This window comes from Heterodontus francisci, unplaced genomic scaffold (genome assembly GCF_036365525.1).
Source record: "Heterodontus francisci isolate sHetFra1 unplaced genomic scaffold, sHetFra1.hap1 HAP1_SCAFFOLD_121, whole genome shotgun sequence".
In the NCBI taxonomy this organism is placed as follows: domain Eukaryota; kingdom Metazoa; phylum Chordata; class Chondrichthyes; order Heterodontiformes; family Heterodontidae; genus Heterodontus; species Heterodontus francisci.
The window spans coordinates 95,114-117,673 of record NW_027140425.1 but is presented as its reverse complement, the minus strand read 5'-3'; the positions used below and the strand labels follow the sequence as shown (position 1 = coordinate 117,673).

Here is a 22,560-nt window from a genome sequence, read left to right as displayed (position 1 = left end):
TCCAGTGAACATCAACGCAAGCTCGAGGAACAGCATCTCAGTTACTGATTAGGCACACTACAGCCTGCCGGACTGAACATTGTGTTCAATAATTTCAGAGTATGATGGCCCCCCCTATTTATTTTTAGTTATTTTTTCTTTGTTCCGCTTTAGGCAAAACACAGCCTGTAGGCAATGTAGATTTTCTGCTGAGAGGGGAGACATATCCTTCCTTCATGGAGAGCACACTTTGCTGGTCAGCCAGATCAAACCAGTTCGTAGCCAGTTCTTACACACAGTCAAACTGATACAATATGACATGTGACTGCCTCTCCCTTGCTGTTGCTTAGGAACAGGCTTGCACCACGCACACACCCTTCCCAGAGATTAAAACTTCTTTCAGTCTTAAAGGCACACTGAGTCCCCTTAATTTTTTTTTAAACTGCTCTGACACACTGGACTAATAATCCAGAGGTCCAGGGTAATGCCCTGGAGACTTGGGTTCAAATCCCACCATGGCAGCTGGTGGAATTTAAATTTAATAAAGTAATAAAAAATCTTGAATTGAAAGCTAGTCTCAGTAATGGTGTCATGAAATTCTCATCAAATGTTGTAAAACACCATCTGGTTCACGAATGCCCTTTAAGGAAGGAAATCTGCCATCCTTACCAGATTTGGCCTACATGTGACTCCAGACCACAGCAATGTGGATGACCCTTAACTGCCCTCTGAAATAGCTTCGCAAGTCATTCAGTTGTCAAGGGCAATGAGGGATGGGTAACAAATGCTGGCCTTCCCAGTGACACCCACATCCCATGAAATAAAAAAAAATGACTTAGATGAAGGGACCAAGTGTATTTCAGCCAAATTTGCTGAAGATATAAAGAGAGGGTGGAAAGCACGTTGTGAGAGGACACAGTCTTCAAAGGGATACAGATAGGTTGAGTGAGTAGGCAAACATTTGTCAGATTGAGTATAATGTGGGAAAATGTGAGATTGTCCATTTTGATGTGAAGAATAGAAATGTAGAATATATAAATGAAGAGAGACTGCAAAGTACTGCAGTACAGATGGATCTGGGCGACCTTGATGTGAACCACAATAAGTGAGCTTGCAGGTACAGCAAGTAATTAGGAAGGCAAACAGAATGTTGGCATTTATTGCAAGGGGGATGGAGGAGAAACGTGTGAAAGTCTTGCTACAACTGTACAGGGTACTGATGAGATCACACCTAGAGTTTTAGTACAGTTTTAGCTTCTGTATTTAAGGAGAAATATACTTGCATTGGAAGCAGTTCAGAGAAGGTTCATTAGGTTGATTCCTGGGATGAAGGTGTTGGCTTATTGGAAAAGTTGAGCTTATACTCATTGGAGTTTAGAGGAATTAAATGTGATCTTATCAAAACATATACGATTCTGAGAGGGCTTGACAGGGTAGATGCTGAGATAATGTTTTCCCCTCCTGAGGTAATCTAGAACTAGGGGACACAGTTTAAAATGAAGGGGTCTACCATTTAAGACAGAGATTAGGAGGAATTTCTTCTCTGAGGGTTGTTAATCTTTGGAAAGCACTTCCCCAGAGTGCAGTGGAGGCCCGGTCATTGAATATATTGTCATGGTCCTGAAGTATTTTTTCCAGAAATATGCGGTTTGCCTTTAAGGCTTGCAAAGAATCAGTATTGCTTTAAAATGCAGCAAGCCTCAGGAGTTATAGGAAGGTGCATTTTCGTTGCCTGAGAAACAGCCATTTGGAGACTGCGATTCAAAGGGTGCATTCTTGTTACCATCGATATAGCCACTGGGAGTGAATGTTAAGCGATACATTTGTTAACATTCAATTTTGAACTGGCTTTTTAGTTGAAGACAGTTTGTTCTAACAGAACACAGACACAGAGGACACAGACACAGACAGCTGGTGTTAGCACCTGGAAAAAGAGCTCTCTACCATTTAAACTGAAGGAAGAGGATTTTTGTCTGTTTAATTATCTCAAAATTCTAAAAAAATAGCCAAGACAGAACAGAGATCTCTGGTAATTTAAACTGAAGGAAGGAAAGTTAGACTGTGACAATGTCCGTCAAAAACTCTAAAGTCTGATTGATTCTACTGAAAATGTTTGCAAGTCATTAATTGTTGAAATTCGCTGGAGAAGGAAGCAACATTCAGTGAGGACTTCATGCCACATTCGGTGAGGACTTCAAGCAACAATGGACTGTTAATTTGCAAGGACTCTATTTTAAATGTTACTTATATCTTCATAGTGTTTAAGAATTTTTTAAAATTAAACAGTTAATTTGTTGATTTAAAGGCACCTGATTTGATTAGCCTCATTCGGGGGTTAATAGATGGTACAATTTGGCTGGGTCTTTCTTTAATTTGGAAAGTTTTTAAATTATATGTTAGGCAATCTGTGGAGCGACGGGATTGAATTATCAGTGCGTGTCTCCCACCACAATCAGAATAATATATTTTGATTGGGGGCTTTGACAGGAGCGGTCAGTCTAACATATTTATTGGGTTTCTCATCTGGGATTTGAATTATATTAGTTGGAGGGCTCGCTCAAGATTTGAATCACAAATTAATTGGGTTTCTGGATTTGAATCATATCTTCAAGGCTGAGTTGGACTGATTTTTGATCTACAGGGGATTTAAGGGTTACGGGGTGGGGTGGAAGGGGTCAGGCAGGAAAGTGAAGTTACGGCCACAATCAGATCAGTCATGATCTTATTGAATGGTGGAGCAGGCTCGAGGGGCTGAATGGCCTGCTCCTATTTCTTATGAATGAAGGTTCACGAGATTGCCTCCTGAGATGGGCACAGTCTATAAGGAGAGATTGAGTAGAATGAAGCCTATATTCTTTGGAGTTTAGAAAAGGTGATCTCATTGAAACATATAAAATTCTTAGGTGGCTTGATAGGGTAGATGCTGAGAGGCTGCTTGCCCTAGCTGAAGAGTCTAGAACTAGAGATCATAGTAGCAAGATAAGGGGTGGTACATTGAGAACTGAAATGAGCAGAAATTTCTTCAGTCTGAGGGTTGTGAATCTATGGAATTTTCTACCCCAGGCGTCTGTGGATAATCAGTCAATGAGTATATTCAAGACTGAGATTGTTACACACATTATACATCAACAAATTTGAAGCCTATGGAATAAAAGGGACATTGACAGCACGGATATGAATTTCCTGAGCGACAGGAGATAGAGAGTAATGGTGAACATTTGTTTATCGGGCTGGATCAAGGTATAAGTGGTGTTCCCCAGGGGTCAGTATTAGCAGAGGGACCTGGGGTATATGTGAACAAATTGTTGAAAGTGGTGGGGCAGGTTGAGAAGATAGTTGTAAAGGCACATGGGAATCTGGGCTTTATAAAAAGAGGTATAGAGTACAAAGCAAGGAAATTATAATCAACCTTCATACATCACTGGTATAGCCTCAACTGGAGTATTGTGCCCAATTGTGGGCACCACACTTCAGGAAGAATCTGATGGCTTTCGAGAGGATGCAGCAAAAGCTTTACGGTTCTGGGGATCAAGGACTTCAGCTACATGGGTAGATTGGAGAAGCTGGGTTTCTTGCCTTCAGAGGAGGTTGAGAGGAGATTTGATAGCGGTGTTAAAAATCATGAAGAGTCTAGACAATGTTGATAGAGAGAAACTTTACATTGGCAAAGGGTTGCGAAATAGAGGGCACAACTTTACAGTGAATGGCAAAAGGACCAAAGGCGGCATGAGAAAAAACATTTTTACACAGCAGGTGGTTATGAACTGGAACACACGGTCTGAAACATGTGGTGGAGATAGATTCAATCATGACTTTCAAAAGGGAATTAGATAAGCATCTGAAGGGGAACAAAATTGCAGGGCTACGAGGAAAGGCAAGGAAGTAGGAGTAGCTAAATTGCTCTCAGAGAACTGACACCGAATTAACTGGCTGAATAGCCTCTTTCTGTGCAGTAACCATTCTATGATTCTATACAGCAATCGATTTCCTGCTGCCAACTGCAGAGAGCCACAGCGTGCGCAGTGTGCAATAGGAAAGAAATGGAGCAGTGTTTATAATAAAGAATTATATCACTGGGAGCGGCTGGGTGGTGTCCCTGTGAGTTCAGTCCCATCGAATAAACAGCTGTCAGTTACTGTATTGAACTTTGAGGTAAAATAACTGGTAATTTAGAGAATGGAATGGGGTTTGTTGGGATCTGAGAGGTGCTGCTGTGGGGAGGGAATGGCCACAGGACAGGCTTTGTGCTCAGGTAGAAAGGAGGAAACAGCAATGAACAAACGAACAACAGGAATGTGGTGACCTGGGACTCAAATTCATGATATTTGTCAATATTTGTCTCATTTTCTGTTCTGTCATAGTTAGATCTTCTGGTGAATGACAGAGTGATGAGAAAGGTCCACAGCTGGAAGTAAACATGGATTGTAGACAGGTGAACCAGCACAGGATTGTGAGAGCACCAACCAGAGAGAACCCTTTTAACAAAAGCTTTTTGAACATTTCGTTGAATTACATGTACTGCTCTACCCTTGTCTATTCTCTCATACTTCTTCAAAGAATTCAATGAGGTTGGTTAAGCAAGTTTTCCTCTTCTGAAATCCATGCTAAATATTCATTGATATATTTTTGCTTTCTCTATGTTTTTCTATTTTGCCCTTCATCGGGAATCTATGTCTTTCCTGCCACCAATTTTAAGCTGACACGGAGAACTGAAGCATTTAACTGGGGACTGAATATAGTTCACTCTGGTGTGGCGGAGGTAGGTTCAATTGAGGTATTCAAAAGGGAATTGGATTAGTATCTGAAAAAAAAGTATGTACAGAGCTACAGGGAGAAGCCGGGGGATAGCACTAGGTGAATTGCTCCTTGAGAAAGCCAGCACAGACACAATGGGCTGAACGGCCTCCTGTTCTGTAAACATTTGATAATATTCTATGAAATAAAGCCAATCAACTCAAAATCTGCTCATCTTAAACCATCTAAATCTGTAACTATTTACAGTGGAAGGCAAGCCCCCTACCTGTCAAGAATGAGGACAATTAATTTTGCCACATGAACATTGATTTTGGACTGTTGGTGAAGAAAAGAACTTGATTTTAAAAAACAATTGGAAACTTTGACTGCAGAGAGACATTAGCATATCAACAGACAGTACTTCAAAGGACAAAGGGGATATTCCCTGTTCCAATTTAATCCACAATGGACTTTGATTACCAGACGTTGAAGGTGGAAAGGCTGGCATTCCAGGTTAACTGCTAAGATGGCCAAATACACAAACAGACGTGGAAGGACCAGTTTGGTCACATGATTAACTGACTGTTGGAGTTTTTTGAATTTGAACTTTCAACAAGGAATTTGAACTCAGACAGATGTTTGCTCCTGGACTGTAAAAGACCTGTCTCCTGTCTGCTCTCATCTCGCTCTCACCAGCTTCGGAAACCTTTGAAGACACTTGAACCCCAAGGGAGAAAGGTCTTCTACAGTGAACAAGGTTTAAGAGGAATACTGGGTCCCAATGAAAAGCAAGACTACCTACTATCGAGGACCCTACAGCGAGCTCAAAGCACAGTAAGAAAGAACCTCTTCAGAGATTGCCTCAAACCACTCCATTTTATTTTTCTTTTGCTCTTTTCTGTCACTATTTGCATGTGTGGATCACATGTGCATGCTAGTGTAGGTGTGTGGTATATCCGTAGGCATTAACTGTATTAGAGTCTAAGTTTAAGTTATAATAAATTTCAATTTTCTGCTTTAAACCCAAGAAAACCTTGTGTGGTAATTTCTTTGCCTTATAATTGGAAAGCTGCGAACAAGTATTCACCAAAGGGGAGGGTAAAACAAAGTGTGTTTAAAATTAATCCCTGTCACAATAAGACAAGGTGAAGACCAGGTAAAAGATTCCTGGACACCTTTCTCACCTGGTCTTAACATCAGTGACCATTTAAATTACTGTTAAAATACTCATTTGATTGTTCGCTATACATCCAAAATACCAAATTTGGACAAACATTTTGTGAAACTCCAGGAAGTGTTTAAAGCGCTGAAACATGGTGCGTTTTTAAGTTCTGCTAAAAGCAGTTTTTTAAAAATTCATTCATGAGATGTCGACGTCGCTGGCCAGGCCAGCATTTATTGCCCATCCCTAATTGCCCTTGAGAAGGTGGTGGTGAGCTGCCTTCTTGAACTGCTGCAGTCCATGTGGGGTAGGTACACCCACAGTGCTGTTAGGAAGGGAGTTCCAGGATCTTGACCCAGCTTGTAGATGGTACACACTGCTGCCACTGTGCGTCGGTGGTGGAGGGAGTGAATGTTGTAGATGGGGTGCCAATCAAGCGGGCTGCTTTGTCCTGAATGGTGTCGAGCTTCTTGAGTGTTGCTGGAGCTGCATCCATCCAGGCAAGTGGAGAGTGTTCCATCACACTCCTGACTTGTGCCTTGTAGATGGTGGACAGGCTTTGGGGAGTCAGGAGGTGAGTTAATCGCCACAGGATTCCTAGCCTCTGACCTGCTCTTGCAGCCACAGTATTTAAATGGCTACTCCAGTTCAGTTTCTGGTCAATAGTAGCCCCGAGGATGTTGATAGTGGGGGATTCAGCGATGGTAATGCCATGGAATGTCAAGGGGAGATGGTTAGATTCTCTCGTTAGAGATGGTCATTGCCTGGCACTTGTGTGGCGCAAATGTTACTTGCCAGTTATCAGCCGAAGCCTGGATATTGTCCAGGTCTTGCTGCATTTCTACACGGACTGCTTCAGTATCTGAGGAGTTGTGAATGGTGCTGAACATTGTGCAATCATCAGCGAACATCCCCACTTCTGACCTGATGATTGAAGGAAGGTCATTGATGAAGCAGCTGAAGATGGTTGGGCCAAGGACACTACCCTGAGGAACTCCTGCAGTGATGTCCTGGAGCTCAGATGATTGACCTCTAACAACCACAACCATCTTCCTTTGCGCTAGGTATAACTCCAGCCAGCAGGGGGTTCTCCACCGATTCCTACTGACCTCAGTTTTGCTAGGCCTCCTTGATGCCATACTCGGTCAAATGCTGCCTTGATGTCAAGGGCAGTCACTCTCACCTCACCTCACGAGTTCAGCTTTTTTGTCCATGTTTGAACCAAGGCTGGAATGAGGTCAGGAGCTGAGTGGCCCTGGCAGAACCCAAACTGAGCGTCACTGAGCAGGCTATAGTTAAGCAGGTGCCGCTAGATGGCACTGTAGATGACACCTTCCATCACTTTACTGATGTTTGAGAGTAGGCTGATGGGGCGGTCATTGGCTGGGTTGTACTTGTCCTGCTTTTTGCAAACAGGACATACCCGAGCAATTTTCCACATTGCAGGGTAGATGCCAGTGTTGTAGCTGTACTGGAACAGCTTGGCTAGGGGCGTGGCAAGTTCTGGAGCACAGCTCTTCAGTACTATTGCCAGAATATTGTCATGGCCCATAGACTTTGCAGTATCCAGTGCCTTCAGTCATTTCTTGATATCACATGGAGTGAATCGAATTGATTGAAGACTGGCATCTGTGATGCTGCGGACATCAGGAGGAGGCCGAGATGGATCAGCAACTCGGCATTTCTGGTTGAAGATTGTTGCAAATGCTTCAGCCTTATCTTTTGCACTGATGTGTTGGGCTCCCCCATCATTGGGGATGGGGATATTTGTGGAGCCACCTCCTCCAGTTAGTTGTTTAATTGTCCACCATCATTCACAGCTGGATGTGGCAGAATTGCAGAGCTTAGATCTGATCCGTTGGTTATGGGATCGCTTAGCTCTGTCTATCACATGCTGCTTATGCAGTTTGGTATGCAAGTAATCCTGTGTTGTAGCTTCACCAGGTTGACACCTCATTTTGAGGTATGCCTGGTGCTGCTCCTGGCATGTCCTCCTTCACACTTCATTGAACCAGGGTTGGTCTCCTGGCTTGAAGGTAATGATAGAGTGGGGGATATGCTGGGCCATGAGGTTACAGATTGTGGTTGAGTACAATTCTGCTGCTGCTGATGGCCCACAGCGCCTCATGGATGCCCAGTTTTGCATTGCTGGATCTGTTCGAAACCTATCCCATTTAGCACGCTGGTAGTACCACATAACACGAAGGAGGGTATCCTCAATGTGAAGGCGGGACTTCGTCTACCCAATGACTGTGCGATGGTCGCTCCTACCAATACTGCCATGGACAGATGCATCTACAGCAGGAAGATTGGTGAGGCCGAGGTCAAGTATGTTTTCTTGTTGGTTCCCTCACCACCTGCCGCAGACCCTGTCTAGCAGCTATGTCCTTTAGAACTCAGCCAGCTCGGTCAGTAGTGGTGCTACTGAGCGACCTTGGTGATGGACATTGAAGTCCCCCACCCAGAGTATATTCTGTGCCCTTGCCACCCTCAGTGCTTCCTCCAATTGCTGTTCAACATGGAGGAGTACTGAGTCATCAGCTGAGGGAGGGCGGTAGGTGGTAATCAGTAGGAGGTTACGTTGCCCATGTTTGACCTCACGCCATGAGACTTCAGAGTCGATGTTGAGGACTCCCAGGGCAACTCCCTCCCTACTGTATACCACTGTGCCGCCACCTCTGCTGGGTCTGTCCTGCCACTGGGACATGACATACCCGGAGAAGGTGATGTCAGTCTCTGGGACATTGTCAGGTCTGATTCCGTGAGTATGACTGTGCAGGCTGTTGCTTGACTAATGTGTGGGACAGCTCTCCCAACTTTGGCACAAGCCCCCAGATGTTAGTAAGGAGGACTTTGCAGGGTTGACAGGGCTGGGTTTGCCGTTGTCGTTTCCGGTGTCTAGGTTGATGCTGGGTGGCCCGTCCGGTTTCATTCCTTTTTATTGACTTTGTAGTGGTTAGATACAACTGAGTGGCTTGCTAGGCCATTTCAGAGGGCATGTCAGAGTCAACCACATTGCTGTGGGTCTGGAGTCACATGTAGGCCAGACCAGGTAACCAGATGGGTTTTTACAACAATCGACAATGGTTTCATGGCCATCATTTGACTAGCTTTTTTTTAAATTCCAGATTTATTAATTGAATTCAAATTCCACCTTCTGCTGTGGTGGGATTCGAACCCATGTCCCCAGAGCAATACCCTGGGTCTGCGAGTTACTCATCCACTACATCACCACCTCCCCTAAATAAAAGATCCCCAGAATAATCAGGTGATTGTGTTGAACGAGCACAGAAATGAATAGAGAATGTATCCGGGCAGACACTGTTCTCAGTTTAATTTTAAAAAAACTCTCAGCCAAGCTGAACTGGGTGATCAACGAGAATCTTTATTCTGAAAATAATTCCAAGGGATTATTGTTAATTTTAACAAATTTTTATTAAAATAAGCTTTCCATATCTTCATGTTTATAGTTGAATGACAGTGATTTAACTACAATTTTGAAATCCAGAAATAGATTTGCTGAGGGGAAATAACTGAAGTGCAATGCAGCATCCAGTTCAGCATTGTAAAATCATTTATTTTGATAGTTGGATATGAAATATATCTGAATTCAGTAACACTGTCTAGTACTACATTAACACACAGTATAACATTATGGGGACCACAAAGGTCAGTTCTTTCCCCATTGGTATTGGGGGCTGGGAGTTAGTGTACACCTGCCGGGCAGACTACCTCAGAGATCAAATCCCTTTAATCTAAAATACACAGAAGATTCACTTGTGACTGTGTATTTTCACAGAATCACAATCACAGAATTGTTACAGGGCAGAAGGAGGCCATTCGGCCCGTCCTGTCTGTACCAGCTCTCCGAATGAGCAATTCACCTGGTGTCAATCTCCCGCCCGCAAATCCTGCACATTCTTCCTTTTCAGATCAGAGTCTAATTCCCTTTTGAATGTCTCCATTGAACCTGCCTCCACCAAACTCTCAGACATTACATTCCAGACCTGAACCACTCGCTCTCTGAAGATGATTTTCCTCAAAGTCGCTTCTGCTTCTTTGGTCAATTATTTTAAATCTGCGCCCTCTTGTTCCCCATCCTGTCATGAGAGAGAAATTGCTGCCACTTGCCCTTCCATTGCAGGTCTTCATGCTGGATAATTGTACTGGATGATCAGACTCTCCCAGTCTCATTCTCACTATTTACTCTCTTACCTTGTTATCTCAGGCCGGTGACCCTTCCTGTTGAACTCGCTCTTCAACTGAGTCTCAGCAGCGAATCCCGCCGATCATTGGCCAGTCCGGCGCAGGCGCAGGCGCAATACAAACAGCCCCGCCTCCCCTCCGATTGTTTCTCGCGCGCATCAATCAAAACGTGGTCATGCGCACTGGGGAGAGGACTCAGACTATTGGTGCCCGACACGGAGTCAGGTTTCTGGCCGAGCCACGTGACCGCGAGCGACCCTGTTGCCGGAATGGGGCGGAGCTGGGATTGCCCCCGGCCTGTTCTATCGGCAGATGTGGTTGTCAATCTGTACATCCGCGACCAGTGGGAGGAGCGGACAGATGGAGTGTCATTAATTTATGCAGCGTTCGGTGGCGGTATTCGGCATGCTCCGCTCCAGCACCCCTCCCCCTTCACCCAGCCTGGGTCGCGCGCAGTTTTCGTTAAATTTCTGTTTTGGGAAAAGAAATAAAAAGGAAAATACTGGAAATCTGAAATAAAAACAGAAAATGCTGGAAATACACAGCATCTGGTCTGTCAGCATCTGTGGAGAGGGAAACAGAGTTCACCTTTCAGGTCTGTGACCTTTCATCTGAATCATAGAATGGTTACAGCAGAGGCCATTCGGCCCGTCCTGATCGTGCTTGTTCTCTGCAAGAACAAATCACCTCGTCCCACTGCCCGGCCTTTTCACTGTGGACAGAAATTGTTATTCTCTTCAGATCCTGCCTTTTATCTCCAAATAGTTCAACGTTGATCAGTAACGAATTGATCAAAATGGACCTATTTAAATAAACACCCAAATACTGAAGGGAAAGACAGGGCTAAATTGTGGCGAGTCGAAGAGACTTAGTAGTTGGCAGGAAAAAAGACAGAGGTGCAAGGGGAGAGCCAACTGTGCAACAGCCCCAACGAACAAATTTCTCTGCAGCACCTGTGGAAGAGCCTGTCACTCCAGAATTGGCCTTTATAGCCACTCCAGGCGCTGCTTCACAAAGCACTGACCACCTCCAGGCGCGTATCCATTGTCTCTCGAGACAAGGAGGCCCAAAAGAAGAAGAAGAAGAAGAAAGAAGAAGAAGATGTGCTTTTTAAAGACTTTGTTAAATCCTCAAACTCCAATTCTCCCCCAATCTCACCTATTTTGTCAGGACAGCAACCCTGATACATACTCAAACTCCAATTCTCCTAATCTCACCTATTGTGTCTGGAAAGTCACCCCAATAAATCCTCAAACTCCAATTCTTTAAGAACTGTTTCTGTTTTCATCGATAGTGATTTGATTTATCCTAAAAATAAGCGCAATCTGTAATTAATTACACATTCTGCTTTAAATTATTAAGTTACTGACTCTGATTTTCTCAAGCCTAAATATTTATTATTACAGACATTGTCATGAACAGATGAGAACCAACTATACATTGTGTTTTTGTGCACTTGGGTGTTATTGTCAACTGCCACTATACACAGCATGTTAAGTTTTTACTTCTGTGTTCCACTTGTTAAAATGGAGGAGGTGGGACAGCCACTTGAAGTGGTCCAGTCACATGGCCCAGAAGTCATACTTTTCAGTCTGCCTGGATTTGAAACAGTAGCAGTTGAGGGAACAGCTCATTCAAAAGCCACAGCTGTCTTGAAGCTGCATCTAACTTCTCTGAGGCCTCCCTGCAAGAAAATTAAAAAGAAGGTGCAGTCTGCAAAATGGCAAGAAAATCTGCTCTCTGCCAGTTTTCTCTCCATTAGAAAAGGTTGCATCAGAAATTAAGCTGCCTCAATTTATCTCTGAAAGTGCAAGAGGAAGAAAGTGTAAGAAGTGTAAGAAGGATAGTGCCGAAGGATGTTGTAGGGTACAGAGGGACATAGATAGGCTGCAGAGCTGGGCTGAGAGATGGCAAATGGAGTTTAATGTGGAAAAGTGCGAGGTGATCCACTTTGGAAGTAGTAACAGGAATGCAGAGTACTGGGCTAATGGGAAGATTCTTGGTAGTGTAGATGAACAGAGAGATCTTGGTGTCCAGGTGCATAAATCCCTGAAGGTTGCTACCCAGGTTAATAGGGCTGTTAAGAAGGCATATGGTGTGTTAGCTTTTATTAGTAGGGGGATCGAGTTTCGGAGCCACGAGGTCATGCTACAGCTGTACAAAACTCTGGTGAGACCGCACCTGGAGTATTGCGTGCAGTTCTGGTCACCGCATTATAGGAAGGATGTGGAAGCGATGGAAAGGGTGCAGAGGAGATTTACTAGGATGTTGCCTGGTATGGAGGGAAGGTCTTACGAGGAAAGGCTGAGGGACTTGAGGTTGTTTTCGTTGGAGAGAAGGAGGAGCAGAGGTGACTTAATAGAGACATATAAGATAATCAGAGGGTTGGACACGGTGGATAGTGAGAGCCTTTTTCCTCGGATGGTGATGGCAAACACGAGGGGACATAGCTTTAAGTTGAGGGGTGATAGATATAGGACAAATGTCAGAGGTGGTTTCTTTACTCAGAGAGTAGTTGGGGCGTGGAACACCCTGCCTGCAACAGTAGTAGACTCGCCAACTCTAAGGGCATTTAAGTGGCCATTGGATAGACATATGGATGAAAATGGAATAATGTAGGTCAGATGGTTTCACAGGTCGGCGCAACATCGAGGGCCAAAAGGCCTGTACTGCGCTGTAATGTTCTAAAAAAAAAAGAGGTTTTTCCAGTGACTTGTACCCAACTCGACATTTCCAGTCTGTTAACTCCAGTTTTGGACTTTCTGATAATTAAAAAAAGGATTCTAGTTTCAACAGCAATCTATGTTTGTTTGCAGTTAAGATTTTTTTTCTATTTAGCAAATGTCCTTGCCCTTTTTATGTCTTTACCTTTCATTATATGTTCGTGAGCATGTGTTGGGAAGTTAACCCCTTCCTAAGTTTAAGACTGTGTTAAGAAACCCTACTGCTTTGTTTTAACTTTAACAACAGTGGGATTGCGGTCTTTTACAAGTCATGGTTCAAGGGAGGAAAAATTCAATCATAATCTGTTTCTGTGTGAGCTGATGCATTTTGGGAGGACTAACAAGGCAACGGAATATACAATGGATGTTGGGACTCTAGGAAGTACAGAGGGTCAGAGGGATAACAAGGAATGCTGGTAATAGTCAGCAGGTCTGGCAGCATCTGTGGACAGAGAAGCAGAGTTAACGTTTCAGGTCAGTGACCCTTCTTCGTAACAATATGTAAATGAGTTGTCAAATATTATCCAGTTATGTACATAAATTGTGAAAACTCCTGTGAATTTCCACATTGAGGTACTGTAAATAACTATTTTGATTGTTAAATATTCCTATTAAGATGTCTCACTTATAGTTACAAACATTCCTTAACAGCCCCACTTTGGAGTTTGTACCTAACTGGAAGCACATGCAGTCTCAGAGTCGTCCAGTACCAACGCAAGGCTGTTAGAAACCCAGTCAACAACACTTATTCAGCAGAGTGTCCACACTAAAAAGTAACAGAGCAGCAGAAATATCTTGTTCTGCTGATATATCAGCCCCATGCTGTGTTATGTGAATACTAAGTGAAGTGAACTGACTACTATAGTTACACTTCCAGTCACAGTGTTGTGACAATACAGCTGCCTTTTGTAGGTAGAACCGTGTTACTGATGATATTTTCCTATCAACCCTCCCTGTTTGTTCATGGTTCCACTAAAATACAAATGGAAACTGGGAGTCTGGTCCCTGCTTAGAGTTCAGCCAGAAAATGTAATGGAATGTCCACTGATTCAAAAATAGCCAATCTGATCCCAAAACAGGCAAGACATGGAGAATAAACTGTCTCTAAACAGGGACTGAATATCGAGACATGGAGAATAAACTGTCTCCAAACAGGGACTGAATATCGAGACATGGAGAATAAACTGTCCCTGACTGGGGATTGAAGGTGGAGACATGGAGAATGAACTGTCTCTAACCGGGGACTGAAGGTGGAGACATGGAGAAGGAACTGTCTCTAACTGGGGATTGAAGGTGGAGACATAGAGAATAAACTGTCTCTAACCGGGGACTGAAGGTGGAGACATGGAGAATGAACTGTCTCTAACCGGGGACTGAAGGTGGAGACATGGAGAATGAACTGTCTCTAACCGGGGATTGAAGGTGGAGACATAGAGAATAAACTGTCTCTAACCGGGGACTGAAGACAGAGACATGGAGAATGAACTGTCTCTAACCGGGGACTGAAGACGGAGACATGGAGAATGAACTGTCTCTAACCGGGGATTGAAGACGGAGACATGGAGAATGAACTGTCTCTAACCGGGGACTGAAGGTGGAGACATGGAGAATGAACTGTCTCTAACCGGGGACTGAAGGTGGAGACATGGAGAATGAACTGTCTCCAACTGGGGACTGAAGGTGGAGACATGGAGAATAAACTGTCTCCAACCGGGGACTGAAGGTGGAGACATGGAGAATGAACTGTCTCTAACCGGGGACTGAAGACGGAGACATGGAGAATGAACTGTCTCTAACCGGGGATTGAAGACGGAGACATGGAGAATGAACTGTCTCTAACCGGGGACTGAAGGTGGAGACATGGAGAATGAACTGTCTCTAACCGGGGACTGAAGGTGGAGACATGGAGAATGAACTGTCTCTAACCGGGGACTGAAGATTGAGACATGGTGAATAAACTGTCTCTAACCAGGGACTGAAGATTGAGACATGGTGAATAAACTGTCTCTAACTGGGGATTGAGGAATAAAACTATCACGTGGTGGCTGTGACTGTAAAGAAAGATGGAATGTAGGAGCAGAGCTCCTCAATAGTGTGTTTATTCAGTGAGATATTTTATTTAAGTTTGTTACCTTTTATTATTAAACATTAAAGAACAAGTGTACATTACATTTATCTTGAGACCATCAGTATTATTCTCATTTTCTGTCCTGCCATAATTAGATCTCCTGGTGAATGACGGAGTGATGAGAAAGGTTCACAGCTGGAAGTAAACAGGGATTGTAGACTGAGGAACAACAGCAGGTGAAACAGCACAGGATTGTGAGAGCACCAACCAGAGAGAACCCTTCCCATTCAAAGAGCTGTCATAGATCAACTGGGGATAAAGGTAAGAGAAAGTCCCATTCCGAGACTATATAGATTGTTTGAATACCACACATTCAGCGTATTTGGGTTTTTTGAGGCTGTGCGGCACACTCGAGTCATTGTTAGAGAGGACCTGGGGTCACAGAAAACGCCATCTTTTGGGCTGATTCTACAACCTGCCCTCCAGTCCAGTGAGACTGCACCAAGAGCAGAGCCTGGTCATGTGACCCTGTAATACCGTGACTGGGCGGGGCTTGGCCTGGCTGCTGTGTGATTGGCTCCTGGCTTCCTTTGTGATGTCACCCGGAGACACATTTCAGCCCCTGGTTACAATTCATCAGTTGCAGTTCCTGTGGGCAGGAACTGGAGTTGGCAGCTGACACGTGCCTGGATGGGTGCAGCTCCAACCACACTCATCCAGGGCAAAGCAGCCGGCTTCATCAGTACCCCATCTACCACCCTCAACATTCACTCCCTCCATCACCGACTCACAGTGGCAGCAGTGTGTACCATCTACAAGATGCACTGCAGCAACTCACATCTCTTTTGAGTAAATGCTTGGTTAAAATGGTGATTTTTAAAATCATCTGAAGCGTAGAGGGAGGGGGAGCTGTTTGGCTTTGAGAGCAAATTCTGGAGCTTAGGGCCTAGACAGCTCAAGGCTTGGATACTAATGTAGGGACAAAGGAAATTGGGGTGTAGAAGAGGCCAGAATTGGAGGAGCACAGAGATCCTGGAGGTTTACAGGGCTGGAGGAATCATAGAGTGATACAGCACTGAAACAGGCCCTTCAGCCCACCGAGTCTGTGCCAACCATCAACCACCCATTTATACTAATCCTACATTAATCCCATATTCCCCACCACATCCCCACAATTCTCTTACCACCTACCTACACGAGGGGCAATTTACAAAGGCCAATTTACCAATCAACTTGCAAGTTTTTGGCTGTGGGAGGAAACCAGAGCACCCGGTGGAAACCCACACGGTCACAGGGAGAACTTGCAAACTCCACACGGGCAGTACCCAGAACCAAACCCGGGTCACTGGAGCTGTGAGGCTGCGGTGCTAACCACTGTGCTGCCCCATTTGAGCACTGAGGTTCCAGAGATAGAGAGGGGTGAGACCATGGAGGGAATTGAACATGAGAAATAAAAATGTTAAAATTGAGGCGTTGCCAAGCTGGGACCCAATGTAGATCAGTTAGCACCAGGTGAAGGGGCAACAGACAGCTGGAGTGAATACCATCCTGAACATAATAGGAGTTTTGTTTTTTTTTTTTCTTTTTTTTCTTTTGGGCCTCCTTATCTCGAGAGACAATGGATACGCGCCTGGAGGTGGTCAGTGGTTTGTGAAGCAGCGCCTGGAGTGGCTATAAAGGCCAATTCTGGAGTGACAGGCTCTTCCACAGGTGCTGCAGAGAAATTTGTTTGTTGGGGCTGTTGCACAGTTGGCTCTCCCCTTGCGCCTCTGTCTTTTTTCCTGCCAACTACTAAGTCTCTTCGACTCGCCACAATTTAGCCCTGTCTTTATGGCTGCCCGCCAGCTCTGGCGAATGCTGGCAACTGACTCCCACGACTTGTGATCAATGTCACACGATTTCATGTCGCGTTTGCAGACGTCTTTATAACGGAGACATGGACGGCCGGTGGGTCTGATACCAGTGGCGAGTTCGCTGTACAATGTGTCTTTGGGGATCCTGCCATCTTCCATGCGGCTCACATGGCCAAGCCATCTCAAGCGCCGCTGACTCAGTAGTGTGTATAAGCTGGGGATGTTGGCCGCTTCAAGGACTTCTGTGTTGGAGATATAGTCCTGCCACCTGATGCCAAGTATTCTCCGAAGGCAGCGAAGATGGAATGAATTGAGACGTCGCTCTTGGCTGGCATACGTTGTCCAGGCCTCGCTGCCGTAGAGCAAGGTACTGAGGACACAGGCCTGATACACTCGGACTTTTGTGTTCCGTGTCAGTGCGCCATTTTCCCACACTCTCTTGGCCAGTCTGAACATAGCAGCGGAAGCCTTACCCATGCGCTTGTTGATTTCTGCATCTCGAGACAGGTTACTGGTGATAGTTGAGCCTAGGTAGGTGAACTCTTGAACCACTTCCAGAGCGTGGTCGCCAATATTGATGGATGGAGCATTTCTGACATCCTGCCCCATGATGTTCGTTTTCTTGAGGCTGATGGTTAGGCCAAATTCATTGCAGGCAGACGCAAACCTGTCGATGAGACTCTGCAGGCATTCTTCAGTGTGAGATGTTAAAGCAGCATCGTCAGCAAAGAGGAGTTCTCTGATGAGGACTTTCCGTACTTTGGACTTCGCTCTTAGACGGGCAAGGTTGAACAACCTGCCCCCTGATCTTGTGTGGAGGAAAATTCCTTCTTCAGAGGATTTGAACGCATGTGAAAGCAGCAGGGAGAAGAAAATCCCAAAAAGTGTGGGTGCGAGAACACAGCCCTGTTTCACACCACTCAGGATAGGAAAGGGCTCTGATGAGGAGCCACCATGTTGAATTGTGCCTTTCATATTGTCATGGAATGAGGTGATGATACTTAGTAGCTTTGGTGGACATCCGATCTTTTCTAGTAGTCTGAAGAGACCACGTCTGCTGACGAGGTCAAAGGCTTTGGTGAGATCAATGAAAGCAATGTAGAGGGGCATCTGTTGTTCACGGCATTTCTCCTGTATCTGACGAAGGGAGAACAGCATGTCAATAGTGGATCTCTCTGCACGAAAGCCACACTGTGCCTCAGGGTAGACGCGCTCGGCCAGCTTCTGGAGCCTGTTCAGAGCGACTCGAGCAAAGACTTTCCCCACTATGCTGAGCAGGGAGATTCCACGGTAGTTGTTGCAGTCACCGCGGTCACCTTTGTTTTTATAGAGGGACTATGGAGTGACCTCTCCATGGCGCATGCCTGGGCAAATTTATGGAGGTTGAGAGTTGCCCAGTCGTCAAAACCCCCCTCTCGGCCTTTCTGGTGGGGTCCAAAGGAGTGCAGGACACGACGTTTGGCACCAGTATGGCTGCAGGAACTGCCGGAAACATGCCAAAGGTGACACATGACCGCCTACGGGTTTCCGCTCCGGATTTTCTGTTAGGGTTTACTCCTTTAGCCTTGGTCTCTCCCGAGACGCCCACAAGGCAGTGGGGTTGTTGGGGCCCCTACACAGGTGTAGGATGGTGCCGGTGGGAGGAGGGGATGCAAGGGGGAGGGGTAGAGGGAGGGGGTGGGGGGGGGTGCAGGGGAAGGGGGTGCGGGGTGAAGATGGTGCGAGGGGGGGGCGGGCTGGGACGGGGTTGTGAGGGGGTGAGCTGAGAGGGTGGAGCAGGGAAGGGGACGGGGGTGGGGGGGGGGTGGAAGGGGGGTAAAGGGGGGGGAGGGGGGGTGGAATCTGGTGCAGGTAATAAGCCATTTCCTCAGTGCCCACCATCGACGTCCGGAAAGCTCATCCACGTCCTTCGGGAGGTGAAGCATCATTTGGCAGACTTAGAGGTGATTACATTTGTTAAGGGTTTTTTTTTTGCAGTGGTTTAAATAAAGGCATGCAGCATTGCCGACAGTGCGCTGCAGATGCTCTCCGAGCCATCTCCCGCGGGCGCTTTGAAGTTGCGGCCGGGGGGGCCGTTCGTGGATGTTTTGGGTGTTCGGGGCACCTTTTCACAGGACTTCTCTTGGGCCCCGCAGCTCCTTCTTCACCTCAATGGACTTACCGCATGCCGTGGCTGCAGACACTCTGGACTGTGAAGACAGCAGGATCGGAGATTAAAGTATCGGCAGCTGTTCTCGTCAGTTTCATCCGGATCATAAGGAGTAACCATGGCAAAATCACTTCCTCCTCGTTCAACAACACTTTCATTCAGCAGTTAAATGGTTAAAGTGTTGATCTTTCGAAGTGGCAAGTTCTGACCACATTGAAACATCAGACATTGACTGTTAGGTGTTGGTCTGAAAAGCCAAATATCAGGGAATTGGTGGAGCATTGAATACAGTTTCAGACAGAAAGGGAATGATTCATTTCTATTGAATGGGCCGTGAGACAGTATTTAATAAAGAATTAAAATCAAAATACTGCGGGTGCTGGAAATCTGAAATGTTTATGACTAACTTTGTTCACGGTTGAAAGAGTTGTTAAACCAGTTCGACTTGTATTTATTTTAAACAGCAGCTTCCAGTCAGAGGACAGAAGCATCAGATCCAATTACCAAATGATGATTTGCTGAAAGAAAACCAGGAACAACCTCGGGATTGGGGGCAACAGGTTTACACGGACGGAACTGGGAGGCTGCCCGTGGAAATGGAGAATCTGTGGATCAAGGTAAGGTTAATATAGTTTCTGAGCCTGTGTTCTATGTCTGTCTTTAATCTTCCTTTTGAAAGATAATGTCTCCCAGTGAGATTATGTTGTCTGGGAGGTTGTGGCCATTCCTTTTCCTCATGTCGCTCAGTGTGAACTCAGACAGTTACTGAGGGTGGTCTGTTTAACAATGAGGGTCCTCAGATCAGGCCGCTGTTGTTCTGCACCCTCCTTTCATTTTGAAGAGGGATGGTGTGAGATAATCAGAGTGTTAGACCATCCTAGGTAGCTGTGACAGGGGTGGGCCCTGGACTTCTCTTCCTCACTCTGGATGTTTACCACAATTCATACTGCATCTTTTGGGGAAGATTTCAGTTTTGAAGTTACAGGAAAGCAGGTTCAGGACCTCTGGCGGAGTCGGCCCGCAGGGTTTAACCACACCCATGCACTTACCCCACTCAATACTGAGCAACTCAGGTAATGAAAGAGCTCTCGGGTGTTTGACTAAAACTTCAAACATGAGCTAATCAGTGAGACTTTTCATCATGTTCAAGATACAGATGTAACAATTGGTGTTTAACCTTGTGTCTGTTTCACTGAACTTACTGAAGAAGTGAGAAAGAAACATTTCTAACTAGCCTTAAACATTCTTTACAGCTGAACTGGGTGAAGATTTGTCAAACCAGTTCAATTTGTTTTTGTAAGAACTGCCAGCTTTTTTTCTTAAAGTTCTGCAGATACAAACCAATCTCATAACAGAAGCGACCTTACATCAGAGGGTGAAACTCGGGCACAAATCCTACAAACAATGATCAACTGAAATGATCACACTCTGATTTGCACAAAGTAAACCAGGAATTGACGGTGAAAGAATTTATGAAGACAGCGCAGAGACAGAAAGCCCTGTGGGTTCAAGATAATGTGAATGTAGTTTCTGAACCTGATTCTGAATCATTCTGCATTAATTCATTCCTCTTCCCATTTAAAGCTGTCTTCTCCCAGAGAGATGATGTTCCATGGGTTCCTGTGGTAAATCCATTCCCCCGTGGCTGTAGCCATTCTGTGGGAAGTGTTCGCAGACCAGGATGGTCTGTTTAACAGTGGGACCCTCCCCCGCCCCCCCCACCCCTGCTGAATCTGCTCCTGTTCTCCATCATCCCTCTCATTTTTAAAAGGGGTCATCTGCGATTAACCAAACCAATTAGGAGCAGGAGTAGGCCTCTCGGCCCCTTGGGCCTGCTCCACCATTCAATACAATCATGGTTGATCTGATTGTAACCTCGACTCCACATTCCCGCCTATCCCCAGTAACCTTTCACCCCTTGCTTATCAAGAATCTATCTACCTCTGCTGTAAAAATATTCAATGTCTCTGCTTCCACTGCCTTTTGAGGAACAGAGTTCCAAAGACTCATGACAGTCAGAGAAAAAAATTCTCCTCATCTCTGTCTTAAATGGGCGACACCTTATTTTTAAACAGTGACCCCTAGTTCTAGATTCTCCGACAAGGGGAAACATCCTTTCCACATCCACCCTTGTCAAGACCCCTCAGTATCTTGTATGTTTCAATCAAGTGGCCTGTTACCCTTCTAAACTCCAGTAGATACAAGTCTAGCCTGACCAACCATTCCTCATAAGACAACTCGCCCATTCCAGGTATTAGTCGAGCAAAACTTGTCTGAAATTCTTCCAATGCATTGGCATTCTTCCTTAAATAAGACCTACACATACGAAAATACGTATTGGAGCAAAACTAGGCCATTCGGCCTCTCTAGCCTGCTCCGCTTTTCAATAAGGTCATGGCTGATCTGTTTGTGTTTCAAATTCCACTCTCCCAACGACCCCGAATGATCTTTGATAATGCGGACCCAGTGTGATCAGACAGTGTGTAACCCGGGGGAGGATGGACCCAATGTGATCAGACAGTGTGTAACCCGTGGAGGATGGACCAAGTGTGATCAGACAGTGTGTAACCCGGGGAGGGTGGACCCAGTGAGATCAGACAGTGTGTAACCCGGGGAGGATGGTCCCAGTGTGATCAGACAGTGTGTAACCCGGGGAGGATGGACCCAGTGAGAGGAGAGTGTGTAACCCGGGGAGGATCCTCCCAGTGAGATCAGACAGTATAACCCGGGGAGGATGGACCCAGTGTGATCAGACAGTGAGTAACACGGGGAGGATGGACCAAGTGTGATCAGACAGTGTGTAACCCGGGGAGGATGGACCCAGTGAGATCAGACAGTGTGTAACCCGGGGAGGATGGACCCAGTGAGATCAGACAGTGTGTAACCCGAGATGGACCCAGTGTGATGACAGTGAATAACCCGGGGAAGATGGACCCAGTGAGATCAGACAGTGTGTAACCCGGGGAGGATGGACCCAGTGAGATCAGACAGTGTGTAACCCGGGGAGGATGGACCCAGTGAGATCAGACAGTGTGTGACCTGGGGAGGATGGACCCAGTGAGATCAGACAGTGTGTAACCCGGGGAGAATGGACCCAGTGAGATCAGACAGTGTGTAACCCGGGGAGGATGGACCCAGTGTGTTCAGACAGTGTGTAACCTGGGGAGGATAGACCCCGTGAGATCAGACGTTTTCCTAAAACACTAAAAAAATGCCACATTTCCATGTTAAATTGTGCAGGTTTGCAGGAATTCCAGGTGGGTGAGCTGGGGATCTGAGAAAGGGACTAAATTCACCAGACAGACGTGGCCCTGATCCTGAAGATGTGGAGGATCCCGGCAGCTATTTGTCCCTCTGTTACCTCAGCAATCCAAGAGACAGTTTCTGATACAATGTCAGTTTCTCCACGGTGCCGAGAAAATAGGCTCATTTCTGTCGCAAACACTGGGCTGGGGATCTGGAAAGTACAAAATTAAAGAGAAACACGTGACCCTCAAATTCAATTTTGATGGCCTGGAAGAAAAGTGTACATTACATTACCTCACACCGCCTGCATTCTTTTCATTTTCTGCCCTGCTATAGTTAGATCTCCTGGTGAATGACGGAGTGATGAGAAAGGTCCACAGCTGGAAGTAAGCAGGGATTGTAGACTGAGGAACAATAGCAGGTGAACCCGCACAGGATTG

General features: G+C 45.7%; 1 long non-coding RNA gene across 1 annotated transcript; it reads left to right on the top strand.

Moving 5' to 3' along the window:
* Nucleotides 1–15,095: 15,095 nt before the first annotated feature.
* Nucleotides 15,096–22,530, top strand: LOC137359692 (uncharacterized). The gene is made up of 3 exons (XR_010971563.1): nucleotides 15,096–15,193; nucleotides 19,339–19,491; nucleotides 22,457–22,530. It is a non-coding gene; the product is annotated as an uncharacterized lncRNA (long non-coding RNA).
* Nucleotides 22,531–22,560: the final 30 nt, after the last annotated feature.